Here is a 15,457-nt window from a genome sequence, read left to right as displayed (position 1 = left end):
TAATACCCCGTTGGATCATTCCAGATATAAAATGGTACGTTTATTTATTAAAACAGATCCAAACGGTACCGGTATTCGAGATAATTATCATAATCTGTATAATTTGTATTGCGGTCTTGGTCTCAGCACCTGGTTACACGTATTACGAGGTGATAATTATAATATTTTAAATAAAAAGATCCCGTTTATCAAAAATACGAGCTTTATTGATTTACCGAAACGAATTTTATATCAAAAATATTGTGCTGGGACCCGCACAGGACAAACCGTATGCCGGATCGAAAAAGTCAAAACATGGAAAATGCTCGGAATATTGCAATTAGGTTATGAAGGAGTTCTCGGAAGAGTTTTGGGTTATAAAATCGTAAAAATGGGTGAAGTCGGCTGGTTCCCGATTATATAAAATAGTTTATAAATACTCGGAAAAATAATTTATTAAATCCATAAATTTCCTATAAAACCATAAATTATCAGGAAAATTAAATAAGAAGATATGACAATTATCTATATTTTATTTTGGACATATAAAAATTAAAATACTCAATTTATATTATTTTTAAACATCCAAACACATATACCACTTAACAATTAATTCATAGAATAAATACTGAATATACATAATATTTATTTATTAGCAAAAATAATTACACGATATATCCCAGGTATTACATCCTTCCCCCCTTGAAAGGATTTTGTCCTCAGAATCTCCTAAGAAAACAAATGAGGGTACTTTTCTTTCATATCACTTTTTAACTCCCAGGTTGATTCTTCAACCTTTAGGTTTCTCCACAGTACTCTTACCAACTTTACCCTTTATTTCTTAACTCTTTCTCTCTTTCTTCTAGAATCTCTATCGGACTCTCTATCTACAACAAATCTACTTGAAGTTCTATTGGCTCGTATTCGATTACATGCCTGGAGTCTGGATTATATTTCTTAAGCATCGATACGTGAAAAAATTGTGAATGTGCTCCATGTGCGGGGGTAATGCCAACTCGTAAGCTACTTTGCCAACACGCTTTAGAATCTCAAAAGGTCCGACATATCTAGGGCTCAGTTTTCCTTTCTTCTCAAATCTTGTCAATCCCTTCCACGGTGACACTTTTAGCAATACTAGAGTTCCTTCTTCGAATTCCATATCTTTCCTTGATTGATCTGCATACTTCCTTTGACGGTCTTGTGCTGCTATTAATATCTTCTGGATAACTTCAACAATTTATTTCGTCTGTTGCACCAATTTATGTCAAAGTATTTTGCATTCTCCTACTTCATCCCAATATACGGGAGATCGACATTTGTATCCATAAAAAGCTTCATAGGGTGGCATCCCAATACTGGCATGATAACTGTTGTTGTAAGAAAACTCTACAAGGGTAAATGCTCATCCCAACTTCCTTTGAAATTAATAGCACAAACACGTAACATATCTTCGATTGTCTGGATTGTTCTTTCACTCTGGCCGTCCGTCTGTGGATGGTAAGACGTACTCATATTCAGTCTTGTTCCCAAACATTCTTGAAAACTCTTCCAAAATCTTGAATTAAATCTCGGATCTCGATCGGATACGATAGACACAGGAACTCCATGACGAACTATGATTTCTTTCAGGTACATATGGACTAACTTGTCTGGTGAAAATCTTTCATTTATAGGCAGGAAATGAGCTGACTTGGTAAGCCTGTTAACTACAACCCAAATGGCATCATGATTGGCTTTTGTCCTTGGTAATCCGACTATGAAATCCATGGCAATGTGCTCCCATTTCCATTTTGGAATCTCTAATGGCTGCAACAATCCACTTGGTCTATGATTCATTGCTTTAACTCTTTGACACGTATAACATCTGTTAACCCATTTGGTAATCTCCCTCTTCATATCTGGCCACCAATAATTTTCCTTTAAATCTCTGTACATCTTGGTATTCCTGGGAAGGATTGAATACCTTGAATTATGAGCTTCATGTAAAATTTCATTCTTCAACTCCGTTACTGGTGGAATCCAAATTCTAGAAAAAAACCTAAGAATACCTTGATCGTCCTTTAGCGTGCATAATTCCTCACCTACCAAATGATTAATGTCTTGATCCATTATCTCCTCTTGACACTTCCTTATCTTCTCTAACAACTCCGGCTGAAAAGTCATACTATACACCTTCGCTTCATCAGGCTTGCAAACTCTGATTTCCAATTCCAGTTTCTGAAATTCCTTGTATATTTCTTCGGGTACTGATAACACATTCAACTTTTCTTTCCGACTTAACGCGTCTCCCACAACATTTGCTTTACCGGGATGATAGTTAATCGTGCAGTCATAATCCTTAATCAACTCTAACCATCTTCTCTGTCTCATATTAAGCTCATTTTATGTGAATATATACTTCAAGCTTTTGTGATCCGTATAAATCTCGCATTTTTCTTCATATTGATAATGTCTCCAAATCTTCAAAGCGAATACTATGGCTGCTAGCTCCAAATCATGATTAGGATACTTTTGTTCATGTGGTTTCAATTACCTAGATGCATATGCAATAACCTTATCGTGCTGCATCAGAACACATCCTAGTCCTCTATGAGAAGCATCGCTATAGATTACAAAATTCCCTTGGTCATCTGGAAGTGACAAAACAGGTGATGTAATTAATCATCACTTCAATTCCTGAAAACTTTTTTCACATTTGTCGTTCCATATAAACTTTTCATTCTTCTGTGTAAGCTTTGTCAATGTTTTTGCAATCCTTGAGAAATTTTGAACAAATCGGCGAGAATTGTAACACCCTCCAAACCCGGGGTATAAGTCTGGGGGTTACGAGCTACTCACCAAATCTGTACAAGCTTATTAATAAATAATAATTAAATGAAATTAAATCCCTTAACAACTACCAGGACCTTTTTAGGTTGAAGTATGAAAACAAGAACCACTAACTACTTTTATTACAAACCAACATTTAAAATCTCACAAACTTTCTTTATTACAAACCATTGTCTAATTCATTTTAAACTAAGTTCAGCCTTTATTCAAACACACATACTATCTATCGACACTCCACCTACTCGGGCAACTCAAAGCTTTCTTCCTGGATTGGGATCAACACCTTGGGTATAAGAGGATCCTGATGCTTGACCCGCTTCTTTACCACTCGTGTCCTGATGGGTTTCATATTCCTTCTTAACTGAAACAATAAGGTGAATAATAACAAAAAGGGGTGAGCTAAAATTGCTCAACAAGTCTACAAAATATACACAATGTTAAAATAATATAACTGAATCTGTATCCCAGGTATATATGCAAAGATATAACCTCATAAGAATCAAAAGAAGGCCATTGTTGGCGAATACCAACGAACTACACTGGACTCAAGTTCGCAGCTATACCCTGCTGATCAGCCAGGATACAGTGCAGATCTATATCTCACTATATAGATCACGTCGGGCACCCAGGCACTACGGCCCATTTCAAGGTTCCGGTTATGTCCCGGTCCTTAGGATTAAGTAAACTTAATCCCCAAAAGTAATGTTATCCAGTCCCTGGAATAGCAACCGGCACAATCGGTATACTTTGATATATTCTAATCACCAGAATATATCAATAATTGTGAGTAAAAATTGGAATATGAATAATAAATTCAAATGAAAAGAATAATTCAAGAATCGAACTGAGATATGAATAAAGGAATTAAAGTAATGCAAATGTAATAAGAATCTGAAGAGAATATCACTATTCTGGAAAATAGAATAGAGGAGAAACTTACCTTCTGAGTGACTTACTGTAATTAAATCACTTCCGTCTATCCCCTACTTGACCTGCCTTGCTGGCTTAGTTTCTATTAGCAAAATAGACTGGTTAATTCATTTTGTACTTCGGTTGCACCTTAAATCGACTTCATTTTGGTCCTACTATCTACCCATACGTTTATAACCAACTCGAATATTACATATAAGCAAGTAAGACTCGATTAATCACATAATACACATAAGCACATAAGCGCATAATCGTTTTTAAAGTTAAAATAAATTTTAGAATCGAAATCAACTCGCTGATTGCTCCATTGATCACCTTCTGCTTCATTTCCCATTTTTCCGGAATTTTTCGAACTCGTCGCGGCACGCATTTCGACTAGTAATCAAGCGATCAATAAAGTCAACTAATTTCGAGAAAAAATTAGGTCTTTATATTATTTTTAGTGAAAAGAATTCATTTTTCTGAGTCAACGGGCTTTCATTTCGCTCAAATCGGACTAACGGTTGAATTATTATCAATTAAACACTGATAATTCAATTTATTACTCAATATAAATATTTATTGCCAATTTTTAAATCCCAAAATAATTTTTAAATAATTATTTAAGAAAAGTCAAAGTCAAAAATAATTTTTTTATAATTTTTGGAGTTAAAATGAAGAAGTTATTATTTATCAAAAATTATGTGATTAATTATCGAAATAATTAATCACTTTTTAAATATTTAATAAATAAATAACTAATAAATAATTAATAGATAATTATTTACTAATTTAAAATAATTAATCCCTAATTATTAGGACTAATCACAATTTATTATAAATATTTACAACTTATCGTTATTTATTTGATTAGATCGATTATTTACAAATAATGAATCGATTTAATTAACTGATACGCTATTTATCGAATAACTACGAATTACTCGAATTATAAACCAACTCAACGATTAATCACTCGTATAAATACGAGCTACGCACTATTCTCGAATACTACCGAACTAATATATTATTGTTGGAATTTAAACAATTCGTTAATCAATTAATTATCGGTATTTAATTATACGATATGAACAATTAATGCAATATTATTCGAATAACTAACGCTCGAATAATAATTCTCATTATCGAATCACTATTCGTAATATTAACTAATTATCGAATTATTAATCGTATGATTTACTCCTTATTAATTAAATAATTACCTAATTACTAATTAATAACCTAATTATTAATTAATTAGATAACTAATAAATAATTAGATAAATAATTAAGTGATTAAATAAATAATTAAATTCGAATTTCTAAATTAATAAAATAACTCAGAAATTAATAATACTATTTTTCAGAGTTTAAAACTAATTTTTATATAATTATTAGAATTATTAAAAACTGATTTTAATATACTAAAATATAAATAATTAATTAATTAATCAGAAACACAAAAATAAAATCAGGGTTTGGGTTTTTAGGATTGAACCCGGGTCGAAACCAGGTTAGAAACCGGGTCGTCCCCAACCCAATCGAGTCGGGAAGAACAGTCGGTCGTTGCCCAGATTCCGGCCCGGCGGAAATTCCAGCGAATCCAAAAGTCGATCAAAACGTGTGATTTAACTCTCGTTTGTTCCATGCCTTTGTTCAACAGCAACACAACGACGCTCCTCTGGATTCCTTCTTCGTTTTCGTCAAACACGACGCCGGAACCGCGAAGAACAACGGCGGCGTCGTTTTTCCGGCGATGCTAAAACCAACACCAAACACAGCAAACCCGGTACCAATCGACTCCAAAATCGACGATCTAAACGTCTATACTAACAGAATCATCAAACAATTACCAGAACTTCAAACCCGAATTCAAGAAATTAAACCTGAAAAACGAAATTAAAATCCAGAAATCAAACACTAAAATTAATTGCATAATCAGAAACAACGATTCTTGGGCTTCAAAACGAATACTTACATGAACGATTTGGGTTCCAGAATCACCTTCAAATTGGACTTTGATTCTCTGCCTATTCTTCACCCAAACAAACCCTAATTCCTCTTTCTTTTTATTTTCTGTTTATTTTCTGATTTTTTTATAATTATTTAATAGTTAATTACTGAAAAATCAGCTATTTATACCATGTAAAATAATACCCCTAAATAAAATTAAGGGTCTAATTACACTCCTAATAAAAATATTTGGCCCTAATTTTCATAATTTTTTGGTATTAAAATTTAATTTATAGATATTTTATATATACTATATATATGCCAAAAATTCCCAAAAATTGTGAATAATTCAAAAATACAAAGAAATGGTATGAATAAAAGTCCTATATTTTTATAAAAATAAAAATGTGATTTTTGTGGGGTTTTTAACACCTATGGAGCCCGGAAAAGTCATTTTTCATAAAACGAGAAAATTTATAAAATATCTAGATGTTCAGAATATTGCGATTGTAAAAGCCGTTTGATGAAAAATAAGGCCCATTATTTTATTTGAAATACTGGATTTAAAATCATTGTTTGGGTCGTAAAATATTTGAAATGAAACCTATGAATACGATATAAAACATCTGAAAAATACCTTAAAAATACAGAAATGATACGGAATACACATAGCACATAACAATTAGGGTTTAACAGATAATCACACATAAATAACATATTAATACATATATTTTATTATAAGTATGATATAATACAACGTAAATTTCCCGGTCGTTACATTCTCCCCCCTTAATAGGATTCTGTCCTCAGAATCTTCTATGAAAACAATTGAGGGTATTTCTCTAACATTTCACTTTCAAGTTCCCAAGTTGATTCTTCAACCGCTGGGTTTCTCCACAACACTCGCACTAAATATACAGACTTATTTCTCAACACTTTCTCTCGCCGATCTAAAATTCTTATCGGCTGCTCTACAAAACACAAATCTGGTTGGATATCTATCGGTTCATACTCTATTACATGCCTAAAATCAGGATTATATCGCTTAAGCATTGACACGTGAAACATATTGTGAATATATTGCATATGAGGTGGTAAAGCTAATTCGTATGCAAGCTTTCCTACTCTTTTCAAAATTTCAAATGGTCCAATGTATCGTGGTTTCAATTTACCCTTATTGCTAAATCTGGTCAATCCTTTCCATGGCGATATCTTGAGTAATACATTTTCTCCTTCCTGATAGTCCATATCCTTCCTAGCTTGATCTACATAGTTGTATTGCCTGTTTTGCGCTGTATCGAGTCGTTTCCGAATAAGTTCAATCTTTTCTTTCTTCTGCTGAATTAATTCTGGACCTAAAATTTTTTGTTCTCCAACTTCATCCCAGTGTACTGGTGATCTGCATTTTCTCCCATATAGTGCTTCATACGGTGGCATTCCAATGCTGGCGTGATAACTGTTATTATAAGAAAATTCCACTAGGGGTAGATGCTCATCCCAACTGCCTTTAAAATCGACCGCACAAACTCGTAGCATGTCTTCAATCATTTGGATAGTTCTTTCACTTTGCCCGTCGGTTTGCAGATGATAAGAGGTACTCATGTTTAATTTTGTTCCAAGGCATTCTTAAAATTGTCTCCAAAATCTTGAGTTGAAATGAGAATCTCGATCAGACACGATAGATATTGGAACTCCATGTCGCATCACAATTTCCTTGAGATACATATGCACTAATTTGTCAAGCGAAAATCTTTCATTAATTGGTAGAAAATGTGCCGACTTCATAAGTCTGTCAATGATTACCCATATCGCATCATGATTTGCCTTAGTCCTTGGTAGTCCTACCACAAAATCCATCGCTAGATGTTCCCATTTCCATTCTGGAATGTCTAACGGTTGCAATAACCCGCTCGGATGTTGATGTTCCGCTTTAACTCGCTGGCATGTGTAGCATTTACTCACCCATTCTTCTATTTCCTTCTTCATATTCGGCCACCAAAAGTTTTCTTTTAGATCGCGATACATTTTTGTGCTTTCTGGATGAATGGAATACTTCGAATTGTGCGCATCCCGCATATTTCTTCTTTTAATTCTGCCACGTTAGGGATCCAGATTCTCGATGCAAAGCATAAAATTCCTTAATAATCTTTTTGAGTTGTGATCTCTTCTCCCGTCAGGTCGTCATCTTGACTCATCACTTCATCTTGACAGCGGCGAATCTTCTCTAACAACTCCGGTTGGAAAGTCATAGTGTAGATAGATTCTGCAGATTTATTGGGAATGCGAATCTCAATTTCTAATTTGTCGAATTCCTTGGCCAATTCTTCGCATGAAGTTAACCGATTCAATCTTTCTTTTCTGCTTAGCGCATCCGCTATAACATTTGCTTTTCCTGGATGATAACTAATTATGACATCGTAATCTTTAATCAATTCCAGTCATCGACGTTGTCGCATGTTCAGTTCCTTTTGCGTAAAGATATACTTCAGACTTTTATGATCCGTGTAGATTTCACATTTTTCACCGTAGAGATAATGTCTCCAAAGCTTCAATGCAAATACGATTGCTGCCAATTCCAGATCATGCGTAGGATATTTCTGCTCATGAGGTTTAAGTTGTCTCGAAGCATATGCAATGACGTTACCGTGTTGCATCAATACACATCCTAACCCGCGATACGAAGCATCACTGTAAATGATGAAATTTCCTTGCTCGTCTGGCAATACAAGTACTGGTGCGGTCACCAACCGGTTCTTTAACTCTTGAAAACTTTCTTCACACTTATCATTCCATTCAAACTTTTCACTTTTTCGAGTTAACTTAGTCAGCGGCGTTGCTATTTTCGCAAAATCTTTGACAAATCTTCGATAATATCTTGCCAATCTCAAGAAACTTCGAACTTCTGTCGGCGTCTTTGGTCTTTCCCAATTCAAGACAGCTTCAATCTTTGCTGGATCGACTTGCATGCCTTCTCTACTGATGATATGCCCTAGAAATTGTACTTCCCTTAACCAGAATTCACATTTTGAGAATTTTGCGTATAATTGCTCTTTCCTCATAATTTCTAAAGTTATTCTTAAGTGTTCCGCATGCTCTTCTTCCGTCTTGGAATAAATCAAATTGTCATCAATGAATACAATCACGAATTTGTCCAAATATTTTTTGAATATCCTGTTCATTAAATCCATGAATGCTGCTGGCGCGTTTGTCAAATTGAATGCAATTACCAAAAACTCGTAATGTCCATATCTCGTACGAAACACAGTCTTTGGAATATCTTCAGCTTTAATCTTCAATTGATGATAGCCTGATCGTAAATCTATCTTCGACAACCATGCAGCTCCTTTTAGCTGATCGAACAAATCATCGATTCTCGGTAAATGATACTTGTTCTTGATAGTGAGCTTATTCAATTCCCTATAGTCGATGCACAATCGCATGCTGTCATCCTTCTTCTTCACAAATAACACTGGTGCACCCTATGGGGATACACTAGGTCGTATAATGCCTCGGTCTAGAAGATCTTGCAGTTGCGTTGATAATTCTTTCATCTCGACTGGAGCCATTCGTTACGGAGCTTTTGAAACTGGTTATGTGCCTGGTGCTAGATCAATTGTGAACTCGATTTCTCGATCTGGCGGTAATCCTGGAAGCTCATCTGGAAAGACGTCCGGAAATTCACATACAACTGGAATGTCTTCTATTCTACGACTTCCTTTTTCAGTATCTAACACGTAAGCTATGTACGCCTCACATCCTTATCGAAGCAATCGTTTAGTCTGCACTACAGTGATAAATTTATTCTGCTGCTTTTCGCCCTTGAATATTACTGTTGCATTTTCCGCAGTTCGCAATTCAACTTTCTTATTCGCGCAATCTATCTGAGCCTTATGACATGCTAACCAATCCATTCCCAAAATGATATCGAATCTCCTAGCTTAAAAGGAATTAAGTCTACAGAGAAATGATGTCCAGCTATTTCTACATCACACGCAGGACATACTCGATCTACTGGAACTTGGTCATCATTCGCTAATTTTATAATTAACGTCTCGCCCAACCATTCGATTTCGTAATGTAACTTATCAAGAAATTCTTCTGAAATAAATGAACGGGTAGCTCCAGAATCAATTAATACTTTTGAATCTACGTAGTTCACCAAAAGCGTACCTGTAATTACACTTGGATTCTGCATTGCCTCTTTCATTGTCATGTTAAAAGTCCTTACTCTGGGTTGATTTGGCGGTGGTGGCGGAGGTAATGCCAATACTTTCGGAATACTGGCTGCCATTGCTGGTCCTTTACAATTCCTAGCGATATGCCCTTTCTTTCCGCATTGATAGCAAGTGATTTCTGCTGTTTTTCCTGTCGGACATTCGTTAGAGTAGTGGCCTTTCTGCTTGCATTTGAAGCATGTCACATCTGCTTTAATACATACTCCGGTATGTTTATGTCCACAAGTTTTGCAATACGGCACTGGAACCTTAACAATTCCCTGCTGGTTGGAGACTTGGAAACGATTACCTGCTTTTTGTGTACCCTGTCCTATCCTTTTGAAATTCAGATTTTCTCGGGCTTGAAATCCCGGCTTCCTGTTGGAACGGTCTTGGAAACTTCCTTGTCCTCTATCTCGCTGAGATCTTTCACTTTCCCCTTCGATGATCAAAGCTTTCTGAACTACAACGGTATATGTTATTAATTCAAAAACTGCAACTTGTCCGCGTATCCATGGTCGTAATCCCTCTTGAAATCTCTGCACTCGTTTCTCTTCAGTGTGCACCTATTCCGGAACAAACCTAGCCAATTCATTGAATTTGGCTTCATATTCTGTTACAGACATACTTCCCTGCTTCAGCTCTAAAAACTTTATCTGTATCTGATTCCTTACGTAGCGAGGAAAATGCTTTTCTAAAAATAACTCTTTAAACTTATCCCAAGCAATAACATCTTCACCCTCTAAAGCCTTTTTAGATTCCCACCAATAATTTGCCTCTTCTTTCAACAAGTAACTAGCAAAATCAGTCTTCTGGTCCTCACCTACCTTCACTAGTACAAAAGTTTTCTTTATTTCTTTTAACCAGGTGGTAGCTTTGATAGGATCAGTAGACCCATCAAATTCTGGAGGTTTAACTTACTGAAACTGCTTAAAAGTAACAACAGGTTGAGGCTCAGGACGAGGTGGCTGTTGTAGCATTTGTTGTTGTATCTATTGTTGCTGATGCTGCATCTGCTGCTGCATCATTACCATATGTTGTTGCATCAGATGGAACATTTGGTTCATGGTCTCATTAGTCTGACCTTCGGAATTGTTGTTAGAGGTCTCAGCCCTAGTCTTTCTTTTTGGTGCCATCTTCTTCTGATAATAAAACAGGTGATATTTATTTAACAGTTTAATAAACAATTGACAGTATCTAAGAAAACAATTGAACCGGTATTAATAACATGATTTATATAAAGAAAACAGTTGCTGAATATAAAAACTAGAAATGTAAGCAGTTAAATAATCATGGTTGTCCTTTTTTGTTTTTGTTTGTTTTTTTCCAACAGGAATTATAGTATAAAAGACTGTAAAGCAATAAAGTGAAAGTAAATGTTGTAAAACTGTAAAGACTGAAATTTAAATAAAAGAAATTTGAAAAGTTAAGTTTATATATATATGACACCAGCCTCAGGTGTAAATGTTTGATACAAAAAGTCTCGCTCCGCTGGAAGACATCGGGGCTACAAGTCATATTACTACTACAGGTCAAAACCTACTACAGGTTAAACTACTAGTACACACATACACACTACTCAATAGGTTATACTATGATGCCTCTATATACATCTATACTCTGAAATCACTGTCTCAACTGTCCCTGTCTCAGAACCCAGGCCGAATATGCCTAAGCTCCTCTCTAACTGCCTGGACCAAAGTCTGTGCCAAGCGAAAAACCCTGTAAAACTCTGCAAAAGAAGGAGGTCCATCATGAGTCAAATCATCCAGCTCCCAAGTAGCGCTCATCAATATTGACTGCAATCGCTGTCTCATATAATAATTCGGCTATAGGGCCGCTAACGGTCCTCTGTCCCTCTGATCAAACAGATGCATAATCTCACGACACTGTGCCCGCCAATACTCTATATCATCCCTCATAACTCTATACTTATGGTATGGTACCATGTGCGGCTGAGCAACCTGACCTACTGACTCTTGGGAAGGAACCCTCGGAATACCTGCACCCGGCTGTGGTAAGCCTAGCTGTAGATCCAAATCATGCTCTCCCATTCCCTCGACTGGAATCATCTGAACTATGTCTGGCTCTGGGGCATGCACTGGTAAAGGAGGTAACAATGGTGGTGGTGGTAACTCCTGCTCAATACCCGGTATAAACTGATGCTCAATAGGTAACGGAACTATCGGCTCGAAGAACTCAAAAAGATCAAACATCTCTATGGGGTCATGAACTATCCCCTGAACTAGGGGTACCGGCTCCTATGGCAATGGTGGTGGAGGTGGTAGAGGAGGAAACATATACTCAAATACTGGAGGTATGACTGGTACTGATGGTCCAGTGACTGTCCTCTCGGAAGATGCAGAATAACCAGAAGATGCCATCTGATAATATACCAAAGAAAATAAAAGGTCACTAAACAATCCTAAGATTTTATACTTTACTATTCTAATCTGACCTAAATCCTAACACTATCTTTCCTAATCTGACTATCCCAAACCTGTACAAGTCTGGGGGTTACGAGCTACTCACCAAACCTGTACAAGTTTATTAATAAATAATAAAGAAATGAAATTAAACCCCTTAACAACTACCAGGACCTTTTTAGGTTGAAGAATGAAAACAAGAACCACTAACTACTTTTATTACAAACCAACATTCAAAATCTCACAAACTTTCTTTATTACAAACCATTGTCTAATTCATTTTAAACTAAGTTCAGCTTTTATTCAAACACACATACTATCTATCAACACTCCACCTGCTCGGGCAACTCAAAGCTTTCTTCCTGGATTGGGATCAACACCTTGGGTATAAGAGGATCCCGAGGCTTGACCCGCTTCTTTACCACTCGTGTCCTGACGGGTTTCATATTCCTTCTTAACTGAAACAATAAGGTGAATAACAACAAAAAAGGGGTGAGCCAAAATTGCTCAACAAGTCTATAAAATATACACAATGTTAAAGTAATATAACTGAATCTGTATCCCAGGTATATCTGCAAAGATATAACCTCATAAGAATCAAAAGAAGGCCATTGTTGGCGAATACCAAGGAACTACACTGGACTCAAGTTTGCAGCTATACCCTGCTGATCAGCCAGGATACAGTGCAGATCTATATCTCACTATATAGATCCCGTCGGGCACCCAGGCACTACGGCCCATTTCAAGGTTCCGGTTATGTCCCGGTCCTTAGGATTAAGTAAACTTAATCCCCAAAAGTAATGTTATCCAGTCCCTGGAATAGCAACCGGAACAATCGGTATACTTTGATATATACTAATCACCAGAATATATCAATAATTGTGAGTAATAATTGGAATATGAATAATAAATTCAAATGAAAAGAATAATTCAAGAATCGAACTGAGATATGAATAAAGGAATTAAAGTAATGCAAATGTAATAAGAATTTGAAGAGAATATCACTATTCTGGAAAATAGAATAGAGGAGAAACTTGCCTTCTGAGCGACTTACTGCAATTAAATCACTTCCGTCTATCCCCTACTTGACCTGCCTTGCTGGCTTAGTTTCTGTTAGCAAAATAGACTGGTTAATTCATTTTGTACTTCGGTTGCACCTTAAATCGACTTCATTTTGTTCCTACTATCTACCCATACGTTTTTGACCAACTCGAATATTATATATAAGCAAGTAAGACTCGATTAACCACATAATACACATAAGCACATAAGCCCTTAATCGTTTGTATAGTTAAAATAATTTTTAGAATCGAAATCGACTCGCTGATTGCTCCATTGATCACCTTCTGCTTCATTTCCCATTTTTCCGGAATTTTTCGAACTCGTCTCGGAACGCATTTCGACTGATAATCAAGCGATCAATAAAGTCAACTAATTTTGAGAAGAAATTAGGTCTTTATATTATTTTTAGTAAAAAGAATTCATTTTTCTGAGTCAACAGGCTTTTATTTCGCTCAAATCGGACTAACGGTTGAATTATTATCAATTAAACACTGATAATTCAATTTATTACTCAATTTAAATAATTATTGCCAATTTTTAAATCCCAAAATAATTTTTAAATAATTAATTAAAAAAATCAAAGTCAAAAATAATTTTTTTTTATAATTTTTGGTGTTAAAATGAAGAAGTTATGATTTATCGAAAATTATTTGATTAATTATCGAAATAATTAATCACTTTTTAAATATTTATTAAATAAATAACTAATAAATAATTAATAGATAATTATTTACTAATTTAAAATAATTAATCCCTAATTATTAGGATTAATCACAATTTATTATAAATATTTACAACTTATCGTTATTTATTTGATTAGATCGATTATTTAGAAATAATCAATTGATTTAATTAACTGATATGCTATTTATCGAATAACTACGAATTACTCGAATTATAAACCAACTCAACGATTAATCACTCGTATAAATACGAGCTACGCACTATTCTCGAATACTACCGAACTAATATATTATTATTGGAATTTAAACGATTCGTTAATCAATTAATTATCGGTATTTAATTATACGATACGAATAATTAATGCAATATTATTCGAATAACTAACGCTCGAATAATAATTCTCATTATCGAATCACTATTCGTAATATTAACTAATTATCGAATTATTAATCGTATGATTTACTCCTTATTTATTAAATAATTACCTAATTACTAATTAATTACCTTATTATTAATTAATTAGATAACTAATAAATAATTAGATAAATAATTAAGTAATTAAATAAATAATTAAATTCGAATTTCTAAATAATAAAATAACTCAGAAATTAATAATACTATTTTTCAGAGTTTAAAACTAATTTTTATATAATTATTAGAATTATTAAAAACTGATTTTAATATACTAAAATATAAATAATTAATTAATTAATCAGAAACACAAAAACAAAATCAGGGTTTGGGTTTTTAGGATTGAACCCGGGTCGAAACCGGGTTAGAAACCGGGTCGTCCCCAACCCAATCGGGTCGGGAAGAACAGCCGGCCGTTGCCCAGATTCCTGCCCGACGGAAACTTCCGGCGAATCCAAAAGTCGATCAAAACGTGTGATTTAACTCTCCTTTGTTCCATGCCTTTGTTCAACAGCAACACAACGACGCTCCTCTGGATTCCTTCTTCATTTTCGTCAAACACGACGCCGGAACCGCGAAGAACAGCGGCGGCGGCGGCGTCGTTTTTCTGGCGATGCTAAAACCAACACCAAACTCAGCAAACCCGGTACCAATCGACTCCAAAATCGACGATCTAAACGTCTATACTAACAGAATCATCAAACAATTACCAGAACTTCAAACCCGAATTCAAGAAATTAAACCCGAAAAACGAAATTAAAATCCAGAAATCAAACAGTAAATTAATTGCATAATCAGAAACTACGATTCTTGGTCTTCAAAACGAATACTTACATGAACGATTTGGGTTCCGGAATCACCTTCAAATTCTACATTGATTCTCTGCCTGTTCTTCACCCAAACAAACCCTAATTCCTCTTTCTTTTTATTTTCTGTTTATTTTCTGATTTTTTTATAATTAATTAATAGTTAATTACTGAAAAATCAACT

This window comes from Apium graveolens, chromosome 8 (genome assembly GCF_009905375.1).
Source record: "Apium graveolens cultivar Ventura chromosome 8, ASM990537v1, whole genome shotgun sequence".
Taxonomy (NCBI): domain Eukaryota; kingdom Viridiplantae; phylum Streptophyta; class Magnoliopsida; order Apiales; family Apiaceae; genus Apium; species Apium graveolens.
Note: the sequence above shows the minus strand (reverse complement) of the source record.